Source organism: Canis aureus, chromosome 2, assembly GCF_053574225.1.
Source record: "Canis aureus isolate CA01 chromosome 2, VMU_Caureus_v.1.0, whole genome shotgun sequence".
Lineage (NCBI taxonomy): Eukaryota > Metazoa > Chordata > Mammalia > Carnivora > Canidae > Canis > Canis aureus.
Genome location: NC_135612.1, coordinates 11347489 through 11365575, shown reverse-complemented (window position 1 = coordinate 11365575; position 18087 = coordinate 11347489). Strand labels below are relative to the sequence as shown.

The following is an 18087-nucleotide window of genomic DNA, read 5'->3' as shown; positions in this document are numbered from 1 at the left end:
TTAGAATTTTTCGCTGTAACCCCTGTTTTCCTCCTTCATCATAACCAATTTACTTCTACTGAAGATGGAAAAGGACACATGCTCATCTTACGAGTCCTAAGCAGACTTGAGCATGAGGCTCATTGATAACTGGCTCATCTCCTTTATTTCAGTATGTGCGTCCCACTTAATTACAGTAGGAGACAGATAATACACAGCTCGCAGACTAAGATGGATAACTTGATTACATTTTATAATTTTTTTGACTAGACAAGCATTGGCAAAGGCAATACATTAGTCTCACTGTGGAGGGCATCAAATGTCATAGCGATAATGGGGTTTGGGGTCACGTGTTTCCTTTGACAGGCTGCCACATGCTGTTCTGTGGTTTTAGACTAGGGCTTGAAAGAGATGAGAGAAGGTTGCAAGGAGGTGAGAAGTATATGAATCAGTTCCTGGGGTATCCTGGGGCTTGGAAGAAAATGACTTGAAACAATTCCAGCTCTCACTTTTTTTCCTTCAATCAATTCCCAGCTGGGCTGTGACAGAAGGCAGATGATAAGAAAAGAGAGGAGAGCAATAAAGTGCAGCCACTTTATAAAAGAAGTGGTTGTTTCCCAGAGGGAAAGAGAAAGAAAAAGAAGCAAAAGAGTGGGGGTGGGGAGGAACAGAGCTTGCTCAGAGGAGGGGGAAGTACCATAAAATCTTTAAAGGTTATGAACATTTGCCATAATAATAGTTAAGAAGTTCAAACAGGTGTAATGGGGTTCAATGGAGAAGGGCTTCACTGTAACCCTACACTGACGACGGTAGTCAGTATTCAGGTCTTTGACGATGAAAGACTGCTTTGGAGAGTTGAAAGGAAGATAGAAAAAACTATCCCAGTTACCATGTGAGCTTCATGTAGTCATTCACAAGGCAGGATGATTTCTACATCACCAAGAAAGCAACCAACAAACTACCAGGGACTCCAGTCTCTCTCTTTTTTTTTTTTTTTTAATTTTTTAAATTAAAAAAAAATTTTTTTTTTGGGGGGGTACTCCAGTCTTAAGAAAAATTGGAACACGTAATTTTCTTTAATTCTGTTATTAGGTGTATTAACATTACTGTCTTTGTAATGGCTTCACAGATCCAAGTTTAAGAGCACCGGTTTGATCAGACACATAGTAGAGGGAGCATTGGAGCACCTCTGTGTCCCCCATAAGCCCAGGTGTGGCCGGACATACATGGGCACATGCACACGTGGGGCTGCTGAGACCAAAGCATGGGAGCTCAGCAAATCCTGCTATTACAAATGAGCCACTTGGGGTTTTGTCATTCTCAGTGACATATAAAGCAGAGTCAGATCAAGGGGTGTAAACTCTTTTACACAGAACTTTGGGATAATGGGATACATGTAGAGGCCTAAAATACAATCCTACTTGAAATTAAGTGATAGGATATTTATTTATTTATTATTTTTTTATTGGCGTTCAATTTGCCAACATATAGCATAACACCCAGTGCTCATCCCATCCCATCAAGTGCCCCCCTCAGTGCCCGTCACCAGTCACCCCCCCCACCCCCTCTTCTACTACCTCTTGTTCGTTTCCCAGAGTTAGGAGTCTCTCATGTTTTGTCTCTCTCTCTGATATTTCCCCACTCATTTTTTTCTCCTTTCCCCTTCCTTCATTCATTATTTTTCATTATTTTTTATATTCCATGATAGGATATTTAAAAGGAGTCCTAGCAATATGGGGAGAAGAGCCTTTTAAATGAGCCACTAAGGGAAAAAGGAATGTTCTGTGTTTTTTCTTGGCCTTTTTTTTTTTTTTTTTTCTGGTAAAGTGGATGTCAGGTTGCTCTTGGCTAAGTCAGAACATTAGAAACATCTGACATTTCTAGTTTTCTTGGGAAAAGCAATTGATCAGTTATTTTCTCTGGCTTCTGGTGGCATGAATAAATGACACCAGTTTACACAGACAGGAGAAAAGCCAGAAGAGTGAAGGAGCAGAAGATTGATACTCAAATAATGATGACCTTACTCCCATGTGAGTAAAAATAGTAGTGGTAGTTACTCAGATTGTAGTAGGTTTTAGTTTATTTTATCTTTTTTTAAGATTTTATTTTTTATTCATGAGATGCACACACAAACAGAGGCAGAGACCTAGGCAGAGGGAGAAGCAGGCTCCCTGCAGGGAGCCCGACGTGGGACTTGATCCCAGGTCTCCAGGATCACCCCGTGAGCCGAAGGCAGACCCTCAACCACTGAGCCACCCAGGCGTCCCAGATCTGTGGTGGTTTTAATGATGGCAGGATCTAGGTAACCTTACAGGATTTAAGGAAGTAGCTATACTGCTACATAAATACTTTAGATTTAAGCATTAAGGGCACTTCTTCACCGTACTCAAGGTCTTCTCTAGAAACACAGGAAAGGCTTTGCTTCCAAGGCACAGAATTACAGATCCATGACTTCATTCCATTTGATTCCCCTTTCCTCTCAAGACATAGAAAATCCACAATCCTAGACACAGCCTTATATGTTCAGTAACTACTCATTTTGGTTGAATAGGCGTGAATCGGCCAATTACATACAGGCAGTTCTTTGCACTATGAACCTAAATTTATTTTGTGAGCTCCAGGCCTGCCAGCATTCTGTTTTCCACCATGCTTCTTCCTAATGGCACACTCAGTAACAAACGTTTTCCACAACTGTAGCCCTGCCACCAAATAATAGGATTAAAGTTGAGGCAGATCCTATTAATGTGTATTATATACCCCTGTTTAACTCTTACTCAGGAATACTTGATTTCAGTATTTGGTTATGGTCAACTGGTGATTTTTGTAGCTTTTGCAGTGATCTGTAGAGATGATAGATATCCTACTCCTAATGAGAAAGACATGGAAAAATTTTCTAAGTCTAGCTTTATCACTCTGAAGGATTAGAGGACATAATTAAGAAATTAAAGTGACATTTTGTTTTTATTTGTTTAAACATTTATTTATTTGAGGGTTGGGGCAAGGGGAGAAGGAGAAGGAGAATCAGACTGTGCACTGAGCCTGGAGCCCTATGCATGGGGCTGGATCCCACAGCCCGGAAATCACAACCTGACCTGAAACCAAGAGTCAGACACTTAACTGACTGCATCACCCAGGTACCTCTGAAGTTACATTTTCAAACAAAAATTCTGTCACAAAAATGTAGCTCATCAGCTAATTTCTTCAGCAGTAAGAAACAGATTTTCTAATAAAGTAGTTTTCCTGTTGATCTTCAGAGTCCTAGATTTTATCTATCTATATATATTTTATCTTAATCTCCAGAGATTTGCTAGTGGGCTGGGCTCAAGACATGTAAGTATGATAAAGTGATAAAGCTAATAAAATGCAAATCCTACAAGTTCCAGTGGTGACAGATAAATGATAAGTTTGTTCTCAATAACATGAAAAAAAATCGAGTAAGACTATTATTGGGGGGAAATTTCATTTTTTCTCCCAGGGGTAACGCTGATTTTTTTTAAAAATATTTATTTATTCATGAGAGACACACAGAGACAGGCAGAGACATAGGCAGAGGGAGACACAGGGAGCCTGATGCGGGACTCGACCTCAGGACCCCGGAATCACCCCCTGAGCCAAAGACAAACACTCAACTGCTGAGCCACCCAGACATCCCTGATGTTTTTTTTTTGTTTTTTTTTTAATCATTATTTTCTCTGGCTATGACTGTACATTGAAAGGTTGTTAACAACATAATACTTAAATGCATTTCTTCAGCATAGAATTTTTTCTTAACCTTGAAACCTTTCATCTGTTTTAGAAACTGCATTTGCTTATTCTGTTACGAAAATAATCCTGTTTTCCTTCAACCAGGGTTGAATTCTGACCCTTTAAAGAATGGTGGGATAAACACTAAGAAGGGAACAAATGCACAGAGAAGTTTAGCATCTTCATGCACTGACAGGACAAACTGACCTGTGCAAGTGTATACTTAAAAGTATTTATGGAAAGAAAGAAATTGCACTGCTCATGATGCCGCGGTACCTCATGTTGTGCAGAGCTGTTGGGGTCAGGAAGATGCAGTGGTCATAATGAAAAAAATTTATTATGCATGAGTCAATTCCCTTATGTCGTGTCTGGAAGATGTTGTACTTGCCAGTAGGGGGCTAGTGGGAATAAGAGTTTTTAAGTTCTTTATCTGTAACCTTAAAATAAGTCAGAAATCGAACATGATGGCCTCACATAGCAGAGCTCCTTTTAACTCTTAAAACATCTTAAATGGAGCCCAATTCTTTTAAATTAATGGACATATATGTTAGACCAACAGACAGAAAAGCTTTCCCTAAATCATTACTCCCCTTGGTAGCCTGATTTACTAAGTGGTCCCTAGGAGGCTTTCTTTCTTTCTTTTTTTAATCATTGGTATAAAAAAATAAGTCTGCAATTCTTTGGAACCTGGGCATAACTTGTAATCCCTGTTCAGGATATTCACAGGTTACCATGGTTGATTCTAAGTGGAACCTTCTTGTAGGCAAGGATAGTGTTTTAAATTTTAAAAATGATTTTTTTACTTTGCATGAAAAGATAGTGAATTTTACTAGCTTTGAGTGTTTTTGCTCAAACCTTGAAGGGGATTTCTACCCATTTCTCTCAAATCCCTCAGGGAAGCCTAAATACTACATTTTTCAGAGCCTTTTCTGATCTACCCTTCATACAGGGGCACCTCTCCCCTTAAAAATCTAGTATTTTTTTCTGCATCCTTTTCTTAGAATGCCTAGAACATGCTGCCTTGCGTTAAGGTTATTGGTGCACCTGTATTTTTGTCGGTGTTTTGGGCAATTAATTCCTATTTGCTTTCTTCCTATTGTGTCTTCTCCTTTCTCCCAAACAAGCAGCAAGGTTATCAACTGAGCCTTGCCTCCAGGGAAAGGTGTGACCAAAAGGAAGGCACATGTCAAAAGGTTTTCTTGACTTTTGTTTCCAGAATTATAAGCCCTCAGGGGAATGAAATGAATTCAAGAGTTTAATCAAAATTTGAGAGAGTTTAGAGAAGGAGAGGATCATCCTCTCCACCTCTAGAAAAATTCTCCTGTGTGTTCAGGAAAGGAAAAAACAGGGGAAGTGATTGGATGATAGAAGTTGGTGGCTCAGGGATCCCTGGGTGGCTCAGCAATTGAGCACCTGCCTTTGGCCCAGGGCATGATCCCGGAGACCTGGGATCAAGTCCCACATCCGGCTCCCTGCAGGAAGCCTGCTTCTCCTTCTGCCTGTGTCTCTGCCTCTCTCTCTGTCTCTGTCTCTCATGAATAAATAAATAATTTTTTTTTTTTTTTTTTTTTAAAGAGGTTGGTGGCTCACAGGGGCTCCTGCTTCTAGGTTTGGGTCTCTGGGGTCAGAGAGGGAAGGGTGTCGAGGAGTGGATAAGCTGCTAGAAATTTCAGGGTGTAGAGTGACCTACAAGGAGAAGGACCATTCTTTTGCTCTCAAGTAAGGAGCAAGTAGTTGGCAGGAGGAAAGACACGTTTTCAGTTTTTCTTCTGTAACCTTAAAATGCAAGTAGTTGACTCTATAGACCTAAAGAGACAAAAGACAGTGGCATCACAGTTTTCTACCTGCTTAGATGAAGGATTAAGGAGAAGATAGGATGATGGGTAATATAGAAGAGAGAGGAGAGAGAGAGAAGCAGAGACCAGATCATTGTCCTTCCAGCTCTTGATGCCTGTGCATTTTATAAGCCTTAAGAGCTGGTATGCAAATTGAAATAAGACTGACTGTGGCCAGATAATTTGTTGAAAGTATCTGTGCACCATCCTATTTGGAATGAGGGAAAGAAGAATTTTTTTTTTTTTTTTTTAAGTTTTAACAAAATAAGCAAGAGTATATTGGGGGGGGGGGCTTTTGGCACACTTGAGTTTATGAGGCCAGCTTCATGTCTTAACTATATTAAAAAAAAATAGGGGACATTTATGAGGTACCAGAATTTCTTTAGGTATTTTATGAATGTAAACTGATGAATTCTCACCATTCCACGATGGAAAGATTGTATTTTTGCCTCGTCTCCATATTTTTAAATAGATAGGGAAATTGAGACAGAGGGTGATTATGGAAACTACCCAGAGAGTTTAAGTGGCAGATGATGGGATTGGACTCTTGATGTCTCAGAAAGCTACCTTTGACCATGACACTCTGCTGCATCTCCCACTTCATAATTTTTTAAGAGCAGGGCTATATTTCAACTGTCTTTGCTTGACCTATAGTCCTTGTTACACTATTTTGCTAACCATCTAACAAAATAAATTTATTGAAATCTACAGTTCTAGTAGCCAAAGAATACTAAATAAACACAATGAAAAGGAAAAAAGAATCTGGTAACTTGGGAGAGTGCCCAAGTCCACCAAGGAAGTGTTCTGTTTTCTTGATCATAAAACACTTGCAGGCTGGCATGGATCTGCAGTGAAACCCTGCAGAATTTAAGTATATATGCCATAGAATGATTTTTATTATAGCTCTTTTTTCACCTTTTTTGGTGGAAAGCTGTATTGCATATTGTAGCAAAGTGCTAAGTGGTGCCATTAAACTTGAGCTAGAGCTGTATGTGAAGTTGCTAAAGCAATCAGTAACACAGCAGAGCCATGCTTGATGGAGACGTTGTCCTATGGTTCTTCTGTGGTCTCAAAACTCTGGTTAAATTTTTTTTGGTTGCCTTAGATTTTGGAAGAAACTGATGAGGCCATTAAAAGACCTCACTAAATCCGTTTGAGCTGCTTATGGTGAGATACTAGGTAAGTCATTGGTCGTTTTATCAGGCTATCAAATAAATGTAACTACCTGTCAAGGGGCAAAGGCTGAATGAAGGGTGATGTGGGCCAAATTTGAGAGGACATGCTAAAAGCAGACTAGAGTTAGCTGTTCATGTCCACTGATGCTAGAGCAAGAGGTAGAGATTCAATTGTAGACAGAGGACTGAAGTTGGAAGAAAAAGCTTCCAGATGTAGAAATGTGTGGGTGTTGGAGGGATTTTTTTTCCTTGAAGTCTTCGAAACAACAACAATAAATGAGGGACGTTTTAAAGGCAGTCCTGCTTGGGTATTTTTGTAACATCACAATTCTCTGGGTGTCGCTTTTTGACAATTTCTAGTGTGTCTCATCAAAATACTGTATTTACCTTGTCAAGTTTAGTAGTTTGTGTCTTTAGAACACCATTTTTCTGACTTGTGACCTTGATATTCAAAGCCTAATTTTCATAATTGCAGCATTGGAGTCCTCTAGGACCTTGTTAGACATGCAAGATTTTGGGCTCTTGATAAACCTACTGCGTTGAAATCTGCATTTTAATAAGATCCTTAAGAGATTTATATGCACATCAGAATTTGGGAAGCCCTCTTCTATGAAAGGTCCTGTTTTACTTTCTGACCTAGTGACATAGATGTCATTGAAGCCTATCTCATGTAATGACAGTAGAGGTGAAAAGTGAACTGAAATCCACTGGAGGGGTTGTCTCTAAATGCCTGTACTTTTCCTCTGATATTCTTAGACCATGATGCATATCACATCACCTGGACTTGGACAAACACAGATTATTGGGTCTTATCCTTCTGGATACTGACTCAGTAAGGGAGAGATATGAGAAATTCAGTTTCTAGAATGTTCTCAGTTGACACTGTTGTTTAGAACCATTGCTCTGAAATCAGATACTGATGCATGGTTGACTTTGACTGGAATATATTGAAAAACCCGCTGAGGGGTAACTCTGCTACCTTTGGACTGCATGGCCTTGGGGAAGTTTTGTCTTTTTGAGCTTTAATATTTTCATTTGTTGAATGGCGATGAAATGAATAAACAAGTGTGTAACAACACAGTGCTTGCAAGAAGTAACTTCTCAATATGTATTATTTATTTTGCTCTTCTGTGGAATTTTAATTGCTTTTAAAACAATTAAACACTACCTATTCTCACTTTGATTTCCCTCTAGTTTTCATCCATTTAAACTCTCTGCATTAAATTTTAGGTTCTAGCACTAACAAATTTTTGATTTTCAGAAGTGTATTTGTTACATATGCTAATATATCTGTTCTCTATTTTTGTTGCTATTCATAATCATTCTACACTTATATAATCTCTGCTAACTCAATACCCCCATCAATGTGGATTTTATTAGTCCCTCCTCTATGCTAATAGTGGCATTTGTTTATTTCTGTATTGCTGAACTGACAAAATTGCATTTAACTGATGAGTAAATTAACTTAATCATCACTTAATCATTTCTCTCTCCCACCACTGCCCCCCAGGATACTCTTGTCTGTATAGCAGGGTCACAATTGACTCTTATTTGTGTTCTGAACATGTGCTACATTGCTTGGTGCATATTAAGTGTTTGATGGATTTGCAGGGATAGAAGCAGTCTATATGATATCTTCTAATTTCTTTTTAGGGGTTCTCTGTCAGCAGCTCAAGGGCAATGAGATTCCCAGCTGGGGTTTTAATGAGTTGGCATAGTTTTCAAGGGAGCTAGGAAAAATTCTCAATCTTTAGAGACACCTGCAAGTGAGTATGATAATGAACGTGATTTTTAAAGATTATATAACCGTTGAAATAAAATCCATGAGAAATCAGATGCTAGACTTATAAACTAGTCATGGAAAAAAATTGAGAAATTGAGCTATAAGTTTAAAAGAATTTTGTCCTACATGCCTATAATACATTTATCATGTATTTATCCACTATAGTCTTTTATCTGAATTTCCACGCATAAGACAGATCACTGAATTGCAATGAAGATGAGTTTGCAGGTATTGAAGAAACTGCAGTAAGTTTTTTAGAGTTGGAATGAAGTGTGGCCTGTTAATTGACTTGTAAAACTCTTAAATCTCGTAACATAGAAGACCATGTAAATTCTATCACTTAAGCATATGTATGACAGACTAAAGCCTTTTTTTACCATCACAAGTTATGATAGCTGTAAAATGTCTTCATAGAAGCAGTAGTGGGATGATTTTAGACCTTTTAGTTATGGTCTATCTGATTCAAGATCCGTTGTCTGTCTTACGGTTTTCTTTTTAAAGTTGATAAAAATAAAAAGTTTTTAAAGTTGATAAAATACCAAGTTCCGAAGAAGGCTATATAAAATATGTCTTAGGAAGAAATGACTATACTTGCACCTTTATCTTTTGAACATAGAAAATCTCATTATTACTAAGTATTTATCCCACTAATAAGGACCTTGATAACTTTCTATTGATAAATATGCTGAAATTTGATCTTTTTCCTAAGTGCTCCTTAAAGGTACATCCCAACAGAACTACAGAAAATACTAGTTTCTCTCTTTCATTTATTTATGTTATGTACATACATATTATAAAATTATATATATATATATATATATATATATATATATATTTATATTTAAAGAACTGCAAAAGAAGTTCTACTCTGCTCTGATTCTGCTTTAAATAAAGAACTGAAGATGAGTCTCAACGAGAACAGTCTCCCAACAAGCTGAAAGGAAAACTTTGCTGGAGGCAGGCACAGATCCATATCCATGAATTAGGGACTATTGTAGCCTTTTTCAGTACTTGAATGTCTTTGTGCTACTTCATTGCTTTGCTCTGCCATTGCCCAACATTCTAAATTCATCAAGATGTGGCGGTGTGTGAGTAGTTTATTGTTACCATAGATTGGTGACTGGGAGTCTAAGAAAGGATGTAATTAGATGCCATGCAAATAAATTTGGACTCAATCTGGAAGGAGTTGAGTATGGTGGCAATATGCATGGACTAATCTTTTAGATTGTTTTAGTAACAGCATATACTTTGACCTACTTTATTTGCTTATGGAACAATCATTGGTGGCTAGGGCTTTTGGTGACTGTATGACTCAATGTAGGTTTTCATTCTGATATCATTTGAGGGACTTTTTCTTCTTGGAAAAGACCCACCTACTCCATAGTATTTCTTTCACCAAACTGATGAATCTTTTCCTTTTCTGGGTCATCATTTTTTTCCATTTCACATTATAGTGATGCAACATAATACAGTAATGTATTCTATACCGGGCATTAAGCAACGGTTGAGTGAACGCATGAATGGAACCCTGCTGTCTCCTGATACTCGAGGACACCAGAATAACAAAAATGGCTCTCTTACAGGTGGCTTTTCTTTTTGAATTGTAGAGTGTGGAAAAATTTACCCCGAACTATAAATAGATACAAATTCTAGGTTTTGTAAGTAAAATTACAAGTAGCAATCTCAGAGGTGAAAATATGTTGTTTTCTTAAACATGTGTTGGGACTCCAAGTCTTTTACTGGTATATAGTTAAATCAGTATGTTTTAACTCTTGTTTTTAACAGCCTTTGTACTTTCTAGGTCGCTGTTGCTAACCTCAGCAAACTATGTTGGAAAATGAGACTTACACATTTTGTCCTCACCAAACTGATGGCACAGGATTTTAAATTAGGTATTATAGTGCTTGCTTCGGCAGCACATATACTAAACTAGGTATTATACATCTTTTACAAGAGGACTTATGCCAAATAATCTTAAATTAAAAAAAAAAAACAACTTTTTCAAGAAGGAATGGTTTTCATATGGTAATCAGTCCAGTTCTAAACAATCAAAAAGCAATGGTTATGCTTATAATTGCCTGATTTCATGAATATTTATGACTAGTCATTATACTCATTTACTACTTTGTTCTCTAAGTAATACAGATCAGGACATTTACCATGTCTCTCTGGTAAAATAAGTTACCTTGTTAAACAAGGACACCTTACTATTCAGGAAAGAAACTCCGTGAAGTGCATCTGCTTCTCATTTTTCAAGTTTACTGTAATTCTCTTCCTTCTGAATAAAGATCCTGTAACAACCTTTGCTGTTGCATAAATTCTTAGCTCTGCTTTCTTATCTCTTGAAAATGCTGCTTATTATAATCTCATATAAAGTCAGGCATGTTTTAACCTAATTTCTTCCCCTCCTTCTAGTAAAAGACAGAAAGAAAATGCAGTTAAAAGCAAATGAGGATGGCTGGATATCTAGTTAATCTCCTTTTACATCTAACTCTAGTATTTGAAGTCATTTTAAGCATACTGGCAGGAGAGTCCAGGTTTGAAAAGAAATTAAATTCCTTTTCTTTACCTCATTTCAAGGAAGAGAAGAGCATATATTTAAAATGGCAGAAACAAAGGCTCAAATATTAATCTCCTATATTTAATGATTAAATTTGTTTCATAAAATTTTGGTTTAATTTCTGAGTAAAGATTATGTCCATAACATTGACAGTCCAAGGTTTATTGTATATAACAGATGACCTCAAAAACTTGGGTAAAAGATGTAATGTGTACAAATTTCAATATTTATGTGTGTGTACTGCCTTTCCATGTAAAAAGTTTACAATATTTTATTTGTAGGAGTGAAGTTTTTCTAGATGATGGGTTTAAAACCCTGTCAAAAGCAAGGAATGTTTAATAGTATGAAAAATCAATCTCATTTTAAAGTAGTACTTGTAATATTCATTAAATGGGAAAATAGATAGTAATGGGGGAAAAAGGTGGCAGCATTTGTATAGTATCAACCAAATAAGAGACACATACCGAACAAACAACTTGAAGCCATTTAACTATCACCTCAACCCTACTATACTCATTTTCTAGATGAGAATAGTGAGGTTTGTTACTTGTCCAGGGCCACACAGTGAGTGATGAAGCTGGATTGCCTCAACTATACTGCCACCATAAATTCAGTAGCTTTAAAAAATTTCATTTTATGAATTATTAAGATACTGAGCTATGTTTTATTTGTTTACTTTAATTTTTAAAGATTTTATTTATCTATTTGACAGAGAGCAAGCAAGTAGGGGCAAAGGTGGGCAGAGGGAGAGATAAGCAGGCTCCCTCCAGAGCAGGGAACCCGATGCGGGGCTCAATCCCAGGACCCAGGGATCACGACCTGAGCCAAAGGCTGACGCTTAAGCAAGTGAGCCACCCAGGCGCCCCCTGAGCTATGTTTTAAATGGATTACATATATGTGTGAAATGACTTAGTCCATTTACTGATGATCCTTATCTTTCCCATGTCATAGTATGTCCTCGTCTCATGTTTTAACTCCTACCTGCTGAACCTGAGTGGAATCTGCCACACGGTCAATTTTTAGATGCCAGCTTCCAATCGTGTATTAAATACTTAGTATCCTTTCATACACACTGCTGTTGGGCTAGAAATATGCATTTCTAGACAGAATCAGCTGCCTATTCCTAGCACCATTGTGAAATGGATGATCTTCCTTCACCATTCTTTTTGCTTTGCCACCTTTCTTCCTCAGCACTCCTTCCATTGGTACCCATTAGCTTGCTTTCATCCAAATCTTAAAATTGTAACTTTGTAATTACCTAATAACTGACAGTAAATATTAATTTATACCATGGAGATTATCATCTTAACTGTAAAGGCTAAAAAAAAATGGAGCTTGTAGATAAGATATTAATCTTGAGGGTACACCTTTCTTTAAACCAACCTTTACTCCTTGCTTTCCTCTTTTGTCCTCTCAGATTTTTTTGTGTCCTCTCTTCCTCATTTAGATCCCCATTTCTTTTTCTTGATCTATGAGCAAGTGAAATCTCTTCATGTCCTTAACATCACAGCACAAAGACATCTTGTCATCAGGGAAGTTCCAGTCTAATTAGGACTAACTCAATGGATGGTCTGACCTGCTGGACCAATTAATGAAGTAGTCTAAGACACTTAAGACAAGGCAATTCTTACTCCAGTCACTGTTGAGGTAGGCAACCAAAATATGTTCACCAACTGTGGTGGGCAGATATCTTCCAGATTTTGATAACATTTCAGGTGATAAGAGCTCAGGCTACAGGCAGGTGACATTCTGGCTTGAGAAGGTGATAAGTAAGAGACCTTTTTTCTCTGTCGAGAAAGATGCTTTGTAGGCTCTGTGGAAGATGAGAATGATAGCAATGGAACTGACTTCTCACAGGTGTTGTTGGGGGAAAGTGTCAAGCACTTAGAGATGATGAATGATGATGTTTAAGGAAGTCTGCTGCTAAGTGTAAAAACAAAATAAAGTGTGAGTGCTAACTAGTAATTGGGGCTAAAATAACATTTTAAATGTCTGGAAAAATGTATCTCAAGTTAAGTCACTGGGAAAATGTTCACCAAGCAAATTCTAACATGCAGTTGTATACTTTAGAAAGATGAAGAATCTTATTGATCTTGACAAAATGTCATCTTGCAGTTGCAGGTATTTGAGCACTCTAAATATTTCATGTAGATCAGTAAATTATCCCTGCTGGCAAAGTTACACTATTTTAGAAATGATAGCTTCAAAAAAAAAAAAACCCACTATATTTTCAAGTTAACATTTCATCCTAACAAATCATTTTCCAATGTAAATGAAGAAGCATCTGATTACAAGTCTTAAAGCTAATTTCTGGCAAAAAAAAAAAAAAAAAAAAAAAAAAAAAAGGGTTCTAGTCACCTTTCACCTATTTCATATTTATCCTACTTGTTTTAAAATGTGATGCATATGTAGCTTAGAAAGTATAAAATTACTTTTTTTAACCTTTTTTAAAATTTAAATTCAATTTGCCAACATATAGCACGCAATGCTTATCCCATGAAGTTTAAAATTACTCTTAAAAACAAGTCTGCTTGGTATTCTGTATCAACTGGGGGGGGGGAGGTTATGGTGCTCAGATATTTGGTTAAATATTACTCTGGATGTTGTGGTGATAGTGTGGTGGTTTTGTTTTATTTTGCTTTTTGTTGGAGGAGATTAACATTTAAATTGGTGGAATAGAAGGGGTTGCCCTCCATAATGGACAGGAGCCACATCCAATCAATGACACGTCTTGATGCCACAAAGGAGCACTTCCCTTGAGTAACACGAGAAGGAATTCTCTCGGTAGATGGCGTTGGAGCTTGAACTGCAGCATCAGAGTCTCCAGGCTGCCAGTTCCACGCCGGCAGATTTTGGACACGTCAGTCTTTTAATGGGATGAATCAACTCCTTAAAATAATGTTTCTCAATATGTACACATCCTCCTGGTTTTCTTTCTCTAGAGAAACCCCCACTAACACAAAGTGGTATATCCATATTTCCCTTAAGTATCTTTCGGATCAAAATACCTTTCTTAATGCCAAGGTGACCATTGGTTTAAGATCATGCTTTCTGGTTTTAGCCTATTAGATTTTTTTGGTGCTTCTTGTAATGACAAATGGTAACTTTCTTAACAATTTATATTCTGTAAGTAGTTTTAGATTCTCAGGAATACTTAACACATGCTCTTTACCTATGCATATTTTGATATAGGGGTATATTTTTTTTCAAGTAGGAAAAAAAATATAGAATATATGGTCAATTGTTATGCTGAAATTATTCTCAGCAGAAAGCATTTAAAAGCACAATGGTAATGCTGAAAGAATTTCTACAGTCATACATGAAAACGAAAATACATGCCTTTCCAAGATGCTTCTCTCCCTCCCAGTGTGAACCCGTTGAACTTTGCTAGCCCTTTATTTGGTAATTCATCTTTTTACATGGAACTCTCCAGGCTTCATGTAGTAGTGAGACTTACTGTTTACCTTTGAGTGAACACTCACAACAAGAGTACTGTTGCCCCTGAAAGGGATTATAATGATGTAGAATATGGCCATATACTCTTGAAAAAGTCTCGTATCTTCTCTATAACATTTTCCTTTTGATCTCTAATTTTCTTTTTTAACCCCATCTTTCTAAATAGAACCTTCTGTACCAAACACCAGATAATTTACCTGGAGGTCAACTCAATAAACAGTGTTTAGTGAAGATACACATCATACATAGAAAAAATTGGCTACTTTTCTCTTGGAAATAAAATCTCTCCTTTTTTATTTTTTTTCTTGTGATACCTACTAGAAGAGCAAACTGATTGAAAATGTTTGTTACTGTGTTATTCTTAGTATAATTTTATTTTATTTTATTTATTTTATTTTATTTTTTTAGTATAATTTTAGATCTGTGAAGCTGGTCCCCACAAATGGCTAGAATCCTTGGGCCTTAAGGTGTTTTGGTTTTAAAAATAACTACACTTAAAAGTACAATTAACTTTCTCATTCTATGAGATGATAAAATTTGTCAAAAACCAAAGCTTGGTATTTTTCTTTGCAATTAAATTGACATTAATGAAATTTGTCACTTTTTAGGGTACCTTCAAAGACTCTTAGAAATTTGTTTTCTCAGGGATCCCTGGGTGGCTCAGCAGTTTAGCACCTGCCTTCTGCCCGGGGTATGATCCTGGAGTCCCAGGATCGAGTCCCACATTGGGCTCCCTGCGTGGAGCCTGCTTCTCCCTCTGCCTGTGTCTGCCTCTCTCTGTGTGTCTCTCATGAATAAATAAATAAAACCTTTAAAAAATAAATTTGTTTTTTTGGTTCATTAATAGCTAAACTTCCTTCAAGGATTTATATTCGAGGATATATATTTGAAAGAACTGTGCACTGACCTTGATGGTGACTTTGGTAGTATCCGTGGTGACGAGGTTGCCTGAACTAAGAAATGGGTGAGGCTGCACTGGGATTTTAAGGAACCCTTAAAGTCGAGTTTATAGATGGAGGAACATTAAACAGACCAAGTAACAACATCAGTTCTAACTGCCTATACTTTGTACTCCATTTAACTCTCCATTCATTAGGTGACTGCTAGAAAGCTGACTGAATGTTCAGTACTCAGGACAGGATATGCCCTCAGCACCATATGTCCGTAGGTTGCCTTTGTGCCTTGAGTGGTTGTGGGTGAGCTATGTAGGGAATCCTCTTTCTGTCTACCCCTCCGAAATCTTGTTTCCTGAGCCATAGCTCCCTGCATTGGCATTTGGCTCACTGCATTTGGCTGTGTGTAGACAAGTTGTGAGGAAACTTGGGATGGCTGTTCTTATAGTTAAGTAGCTTATTCACTTTGGAAGAGAACATTGTTTATCTAGGATTTGGTTTATTTATTTATTTTTTTAAATTTATTTTTTATTGGTGTTCAATTTACTAACATACAGAATAACCCCCAGTGCCCGTCACCCATTCACTCCCACCCCCCCGCCCTCCTCCCCTTCTACCACCCCTAGTTCGTTTCCCAGAGTTAGCAGTCTTTACGTTCTGTCTCCCTTTCTGATATTTCCCACACATTTCTTCTCCCCTTATATTCCCTTTCACTATTATTTATATTCCCCAAATGAATGAGAACATATAATATTTGTCCTTCTCCGACTGACTTACTTCACTCAGCATAATACCCTCCAGTTCCATCCACGTTGAAGCAAATGGTGGGTATTTGTCATTTCTAATAGCTGAGTAATATTCCATTGTATACATAAACCACATCTTCTTTATCCATTCATCTTTCGTTGGACACCGAGGCTCCTTCCACAGTTTGGCTATCGTGGCCATTGCTGCTATAAACATCGGGGTGCAGGTGTCCCGGCGTTTCATTGCATTTGTATCTTTGGGGTAAATCCCCAACAGTGCAATTGCTGGGTCATAGGGCAGGTCTATTTTTAACTGTTTGAGGAACCTCCACACAGTTTTCCAGAGTGGCTGCACCAGTTCACATTCCCACCAACAGTGTAAGAGGGTTCCCTTTTCTCTGCATCCTCTCCAACATTTGTTGTTTCCTGCCTTGTTAATTTTCCCCATTCTCACTGGTGTGAGGTGGTATCTCATTGTGGTTTTGATTTGTATTTCCCTGATGGCAAGTGATGCAGAGCATTTTCTCATATGCATGTTGGCCATGTCTATGTCTTCCTCTGTGAGATTTCTGTTCATGTCTTTTGCCCATTTCATGATTGGATTGTTTGTTTCTTTGGTGTTGAGTTTAATAAGTTCTTTGTAGATCTTGGAAACTAGCCCTTTATCTGATATGTCATTTGCAAATATCTTCTCCCATTCTGTAGGTTGTCTTTTAGTTTTGTTGACTGTATCCTTTGCTGTGCAAAAGCTTCTTATCTTGATGAAGTCCCAATAGTTCATTTTTGCTTTTGTTTCTTTTGCCTTCGTGGATGTATCTTGCAAGAAGTTACTATGGCCGAGTTCAAAAAGGGTGTTGCCTGTGTTCTTCTCTAGGATTTTGATGGAATCTTGTCTCACATTTAGATCTTTCATCCATTTTGAGTTTATCTTTGTGTGTGGTGAAAGAGAGTGGTCTAGTTTCATTCTTCTGCATGTGGATGTCCAATTTTCCCAGCACCATTTATTGAAGAGACTGTCTTTCTTCCAATGGATAGTCTTTCCTCCTTTATCGAATATTAGTTGATAGGATTTGGTTTAAATAGAGATTCTCATTTGGGGCTTATGAAGAAAAATTCATGATAGTTTCTCATTCCTTTGTCTATCTGAATTCAGGAACTTCATGAGGAATACTAGTCATTATAAAGCTACATTCTTAGGGGGACTGGCAGGTACAGATATAAAATAGAGCTCTCCTTTGGGTCCTCCAAGGAGAAGGAGACACCTCCTCTAGAGGCACTTTATGCCCTGCTCTAGAGGGACATCCTACTAGTATCCACGTCCTGTAGCTGTCTGCAGATTAGGTGAGTGATTTTGCAACTCACACAGTAAAGCAGGACTTTGACGTTTAATAACTTACAAGAAGTCTTTGCTGCTACTTTTATAGTTACATGAGAGGATTTGGTGATGCTTCATGAACTGGCCTCTCGTGGCATCGCAAGGAGAGCTAATCTGGGCAATTGTAAGTATATACTCTTTTATGAAGAGAAGTGTGTATTAATTTACTTTTCTATCCCTGAAAAAAAATCTCATTTCAGAAGCTACAAGTTTTATCTTTGATGTAAGATACTTATAGTTGAAGGCATTTAGTTTTATGGATTTACCTCATGATTTTCAACCTATGCCAAATTCCCATGACTTCTGCTGGGCAGTCTTCTCCATTCACCTATTCTTTGTCCCCAAATGGCATCTGGGTACAGGTGTAATGGTACAGTAGTGCAGTGGGGAAGTAGCTCATCTTTATCAGCCTGCCCTGAGGGTGATGGGCAGCTTTATCCTTTCGTTGCCTTTAAAATGCCTCTGGGGATCCCTGGGTGGCGCAGCGGTTTGGCGCCTGCCTTTGGCCCAGGGCGCGATCCTGGAGACCCGGGATCGAATC

At 37.8% G+C, this 18087-nt stretch overlaps 1 long non-coding RNA gene across 2 annotated transcripts in view; it reads left to right on the top strand.

Moving 5' to 3' along the window:
- Positions 1-17670, top strand: part of LOC144292712 (uncharacterized) — a 71682-nt gene extending 54012 nt beyond the window's left edge. For both annotated transcript variants that reach the window (XR_013360054.1, XR_013360057.1), the window contains exon 3: positions 17596-17670. This is a non-coding gene — a long non-coding RNA (uncharacterized LOC144292712). The remainder of the gene's footprint in view (positions 1-17595) is intronic.
- Positions 17671-18087: the final 417 nt, after the last annotated feature.